The sequence below is a fragment of the Nannospalax galili genome, unplaced genomic scaffold, assembly GCF_000622305.1.
Source record: "Nannospalax galili isolate Female #2095 unplaced genomic scaffold, S.galili_v1.0 scaffold974, whole genome shotgun sequence".
Lineage (NCBI taxonomy): Eukaryota > Metazoa > Chordata > Mammalia > Rodentia > Spalacidae > Nannospalax > Nannospalax galili.
Window position 1 is genome coordinate 1075166 of NW_008335438.1, and position 6241 is coordinate 1081406.

At 45.2% G+C, this 6241-nt stretch overlaps 1 protein-coding gene across 1 annotated transcript in view; it reads left to right on the forward strand.

Annotated features, from left to right (window-relative positions):
• Positions 1-4217: 4217 nt before the first annotated feature.
• The window catches only part of Acsl5 (acyl-CoA synthetase long chain family member 5), a 51856-nt gene continuing 49832 nt past the window's right edge, over positions 4218-6241 (forward strand). Inside the window, exon 1 of the mRNA XM_029562095.1 lies at positions 4218-4348. The gene's annotated coding sequence lies outside the window, so the exon portion shown is untranslated. The remainder of the gene's footprint in view (positions 4349-6241) is intronic.

The window sequence follows — 6241 nt, forward strand, 5'->3', positions numbered from 1 at the left end:
GGACATTCCAGATTCTTTTCCTTCATGCACCATGGCTGAACTGATATAAATAGACATGGTCTATAGCACCAGGAGTCTGCTTCCATTTGCTCTTGGGCCATGCTGCCTGACTTGGACCAACAGTGGAAACAGCCCAAGATGTTTCTTATATGTTTCTACACTCCCACGAATCTTAGCCACTGCAGGCCTCGTGTGTTTTCCTCTTTAAATTTTTCGTCCTGTTTTACTTTGCAGTGCTGGGACTCAGACCTAGGGCCTTGCACATGCTCAGTAAGCACTGTAACCCTGTGCTACCTCCCTGCTCCATGTTTCCCCTTTTTATTTTTTTAAACATTTAAAACATTTTATTATTTTTATTTTGTGTGTGTGTATATTGCCTGCATGTAGGTAAGTGCACCCATGTCATGCAATCCCACAGAGGTCAGAAGAGGCTGTTGGATCCCCTGGGACTGGAGTTACAGTTGTTAGCTGCCTTGTGGGTGCTGGGATTCGAACCTGGGTCTTCTGCAAGAACAACCAGTGTTCTTGACCACTGAGCAATCTCTCCAGCCCCATATTTCCCCCTTTTTCATACCCACCTCTCATCTTTGCTCTCACCCAAAATGCTTGTGAGAAGCATTATTTTGTGGATGTTCCATAATGTGAATCCAAGAAAACATCCTAAAGCAGAGAATCTAGTAGTTTAAGAGCTCAGATATATATATGGGTTTCCTTTTTTAAGACAAGGTCTTCCTGTAGCCCCAGCTGGCTGGAAACTCACTATGTAAACTAGGCTGGCCTTGAACTCACAGAGTGCAAGTGCTGGGATTAAAGATGTGCACCACCATGCCTGACCAGAGATTTTTATTAAAAGAAGAAATTTCAGTTTTTTTCCTTCATAAGGATTTGGTCAGGTTCAATATTGTATAGAATTATGAAATACCTTCTACTTTTAAATTTTATGTTACTTTTTGTTGCAGTCCTGAAAGTGAACACAATTTTAAATAGCATTTGGTGTCACTCCACTCACCTTCCCTAATCTTCCCTAATCTCCACAATAATTTTGTTTTTACAGAGGGGACTTTAGGAATAATCTGCAAATAATATCTGCAAAGTTTTACAAAGTAGCCTGAAATCATTTAAAAATATGTGTGCCTCCTTTCTCTACATTATTATTGCTTAATCATCAAGGTATAGCATCTGTGCCAGGTGACACATGCTATCTGAGCTTCAGCTCTCTCATCTGGACAAACTGCAACTACCATTCAGTCGATTGTGAGGTCATATTGATCTTGGGATATGACGTCCATTCCTCACTGAAGGTTTTGATGCTTGAAGGTATTGTTCTTACTCATACCTCACAGCTATGAAGAGGCAGCCTGAAGGACTTATAAACTAGGAAGCCCTGAATAAATACACATCTGTCTTTCTCTGCTTTCAACTCCTGGGGGAAGCCTGAATTCTCTTTGGGAAAAGCTCCCAGTCCCTGTACTAAGCAGTAACATAGCTATTCCCAAACTGTGTTACAGGACTCTAGAATGTCAGCCTCCAGGATTCTAGAACTGTGGTATATTGAGTATGTGGTTCTTTTGTCCCTAAGAAAAGGGAGAGAGAGTACACTAGCCTATCAGAGCAGCACACAGGAAAAGTGTGTCAGAATTGAGGCTATTGGTCAGGCACCTTACGTCTCAAGAACCTCACCTGTGAATGGCCTAAACAGATGAAGGTTTGTGCTTTTTAGGCTGCTGGATGCCCAAATTGAGAGGAGCTTTAAAAAAATTACTGAATTCTAAATGTATATAGCTGTGGGGAGGGAGGAACAAAGGGTGTTACAAAGAAGCCTTGTCTAACACATGATGTTTGAAGAGAAATGCCTGAAATAGTTATTCAAGAGATAGTATAGGGGCTGGGAAGATACCTCACTGGGGAAAGTGCTTGCCAAGCAAGTGAGAGGACCAGAGTTCATATCCATGGCACCTAGGTAAATGCTAGGTAGACACAGAGGCCTACCTGTAATCTCAGCTCAGGGGAGGCAGAGACAGGATCCCAAAAGCAGGCTGGAGAGCTAGAACAGCCAGAAACCTCTGGGTTCAAGTGACAGATCCTGCCTCAACGTGTAAGGTGCAGAGTGATCGAGGAAGACACCCAGTGTCAACCTCTGGTCTCTACATGTATGCACATACACACGTGCCCACATACAAGCAAAAACACACAACATAGGCATATACACCACACATACACACACACACACACACACACACACACACACACAAAAAAAAGTTTTTTAAGAGAAAGGGAGAGATGGTATGGCCTGCTAGAGCATTAGGGACCCGGATCTGGGCTTTCCATCCTCACTAAGTGCTTTCAATGCCCTTGTGAATGAGTGAAGGTTGTTAGGTCACTGATGGCCTGCACAACTCATACTTACTTGAGTTGCCCAGCTGTGGTACTGTGTGGTTTTGAGTCAGGAACATGTAAAGGTGGAGTAAACAGCTAGTGGCAGGGCTCCTGCTCAAGCCAAAGTCTTACTCTGAGACTTGGCTGACTAGCCAGTTTCTCCAAGAGCATGTAACAAGCTCAACTTGGGTCAAGTCCCCTCCTAACTATGGCATTACCGTATCCAAGACCATCGCTACACAATCCCTATAGATATTTCAGTGGCTGGACCTGTTAAAGCAAGGTATCTGTTTGATGTAAGGATATTCCCAGGGTGGTACCAAGGGAGCCCCCAGAATAGCAACACCCATATCACCTGGTATTGATAGAAATTCAGATTCTCAGGCCCCAACTCATGCTTACTGAACCAAAAACTGTGGCATGGGCCCAGAAAACTGTGTTGTAACATTCTGAGGAGTTGTGACACTAACCAAAGTTTGGAAACCACAACTTGGCATATCTTGCTGTCTCGTGAGTGTGGTGTCAGCAGGTGTTCAGTCAGTAGGTTCCTGCTCAACACAACTTGGCATTGGTCCAACCAGGTAGCACCTTACCCCCAGTTCTCATCAAACAAAGATATATCTTTCTTAGATACTTTTTAGAAGCCTTTTTCTTTCTGGTACTAAGAAAAGGTTAGGGCTCTTTAGTAAGAATAACCTCTGACGGTCAGTGTCTCTAAGGCCTTGGTGAGACTCTGGCCTGAGAAGACCTCTGTGTTTCCATGCTAACCACCCCACACAGGAATGAGCAAGAAGTGGTAGTCCCCTGATTTTGATATTGGCCATTTGACCAAATATAGTATGATAGAATCTAGGCAACATTTCTCTAAATTTCTACAGGGCTGGTACACAGAAAGCACTCAAACATTGTAGGTCTGCTGGTGGTTAAATAACTGATCAGTGGGACAGCACCGCAGAAAGCGAAGGCATGGTGGTAGACATCTGTGGTCCTCCCTCAGGAATGGGAGGGCTGCTATCTGGCCAAATGGCTTGAGTGCCTTCTCCCTGAAAAGGGTTTGCTGTCCTCACCTGTGAAGCAGAGGTTGCACCAAGTCTGCAGGGCCTCTTTATATCTCTCTCTTTTCTGATTAGTGATGATGCCTTGCAGTCTTAATGATTTAGTAACAGCTTGGGGACAAGCATCTTCCCCAGGGATAGAGGAACGAAGACAGGCTTAGCCATGAGGCAACAGCCACATTGCTTCGTCTAGGGGCAGGTGGGGCAGCCTGCGTCTGTGCCCTACATTTGCAAAGATAGCCCACTTGGTCTCCTCTCTTGGTCCATACTCTAGATTTAGGCCAATGCTGCTTATTTGGCTGTCTTGGAAATATCCTGGAGAGGATTCTGGCCTTCTTAAAAGGCTTATCTCCAAACATAGATGTCTATGTAGTCGGATCTTAAAGCCATAGACTGAGCCAGTTTGAGTAACTTTCCGATTTTCTCTAATCCTGAACTTAAGGAGCACATTTTCTGTCTTATTAGCTAAACTTTCATCTTCCTGGGTCAGTGACCCCCACCCTTAAAAAATTCATATGCAAATCCCTGTGTGTGCCTATCCCTTCCCCTGAAGTCTAGACTTTAAAGAAGTTTCGCCCTATTAAACATCAGCTTTCAGAGCTGATTGCTGTGTTTTTTTTCTCTTAAGTCCATTGCTTAACAATCTGTTTTAACCTTTTGCCAAATTCCCCACTTCTGTCATAGGTGACTCTAAGTGTTTGAACAGGTAACATCTACCTTTGCACTTCTATTGCAACAGGTTCAAAGGTTCCAGGGGAGCTGGCAGGACACTTTCAGGACAGGATCCAGTGGTTTCAGGTGTGGCCAGTCCTGGAGCTGTGGAAAAGGCAGAGGCAGCTGAATGTGGTGCTAAACCAAGTCAGCCAGCTGTGCGAGGAGCATTTCCTCCACCCAGCAGCGAAGAGTGTTCTCACCAGGTAAACTGCCTTTTCTGTCTCCAGATAGTGGGAATAGGGAGGTGTGGGGGAAGAAGGTGGGATATGTTATCTTCAACCTGCCCAAAGCTCTTTCATAACATGAGTGGTAATCTGAGCTGATTTGTGTGGGAGGACAAAGAAATAAATCAATTGGGAAAGGAAATATTTGCGTCACCTGAATGTCAGAAGGAACAAGAGAATTGTTAAGAGGTTAACTCAACTTTTAAAAGACCTAAAGTCTTTGAAAGGTTAAGGAGCCAGCCAGGATATTGGGTTTCCTTCATCTTCCATTCAGAAATTCTTAGTTAGAAGGGCCACTTACCAAATGCTGATGACCCATTGGAAGGGAGAAGGAGGAAGGAATTCTCAGCAGTGATGCTGAGCATCCTTAGGACACAGCATGCATTATCTCTCTGGCTGGCTGTCTTCTTTGAGGCAGGTGGCATCATTCTTTTGTGGACACATCTCTGAGCTGTTAAGCAGTATGGTCTGGCTGTACAGCTAGGAGGTGGTATAGCTACAATTTGATTCCTGATCATTCTGTCTCTATGGTTTACTCCTTAATATGGAATTCTTGGGTGATATTAAAATCCTCTCATTCTCTGAAGTCTTAAGAGTCACAACTGTGTAAGGAAATTGGATAGGAAGACAACTCTCAATGATATTTTAGAGTGACCCAGACCTACTGAATTTGAACATTCACTTCTAGAGGAGAACAATGATGATGATGATGATGATGATGATGATGATAATGACAAACTGTCTGCCAAGTCTCTGATGGGATAAAAGGATATCCTTTAGGTGTATCCCATGGACAGAGTCTTAGCATCCACTCCGCCATCTTCTCTAGTAGAGACTGCCTGTTGGGGAGCTGAGCTCCTGACACTGAGTTAAGCAGGTATTCCTCCAGCTGTGAGATGGCAGAGGAGGCACACCCTTGCCCCATGTCTACAGGGGGCTCCCGGGAGGTCACAGGGCCATGCTTTCTCGTGTCTCAGTGTGCCATTGCTTGCCTTAGGCTTTCCAGCTCAAGCCTTTAAGAAGCTGCTTTGCAGACAGAAAGAATCTTAATGCAGCTCTAGTGAAGAGCCAGGCTCACACTGATCTTCCTGCCCATCCTTCTTAGAGGGATCAAGGCTGGGAAAGCAGGCTTCATTCTGCCTGTCTATGAGGCTGGGGTTGGGAGTGGGAAGTGGGAGGGGGCAGAATTTCATTTCTCTTCCAAATCTGAGAGAGAGAGAGAGAGAGAGAGAGAGAGAGAGAGAGAGAGATATGCTCCAGTGCCCCTCTGAGACCACAGCCTCAAAGGGTGATCAAAGGGGACAACTGTGGACCCTGGTAATACTGGGCAATGAGAGGGGTTGAAGAACACATTTTCACCTTAAACTAGGATGTGAGGCCGAGCTAGTGTGTCAAAGGAAAGGCAGCCACGTCAATTTATGGCTCACCGCCTCTGTCATTCCTGGCTTGCTTGTTTATTCTGTTGGCTGTGTGATGTTGGCCTCAGTATCTGAGGCAGGGAGCTCTGGGGACAGGAGAAAGGGGCTACTTGGAGGACAGCAGTGTTGAGACAGACCCAAGGGCGGAGGTTCCTCTAGCTGGACTTTCCTGTCTTGCCAACATAGCAGGGAACAACGTCACCTCCGTCTCTCTGACAGCGAACCAGGGGCACCTCAAGTCGTTTTCGTGTGGATTTTTGTCTGACCAAGAAGGCTAGTCTGACCAGCGAGGGCAGCGAGGACTGTGCTGATGCATGGTGGCTTTTGTTTCAGCCCTTAGGGGCTGAGGTTAAAAGGCTTTGAAAACCAGCCAGGGTAGCTTTGGCGGCTTGTCTCCTCCTGGTTAGAAACGCTTCCACTTTCAGTTGTGAAAGGAAAAAAAAAAAAAAAAAAC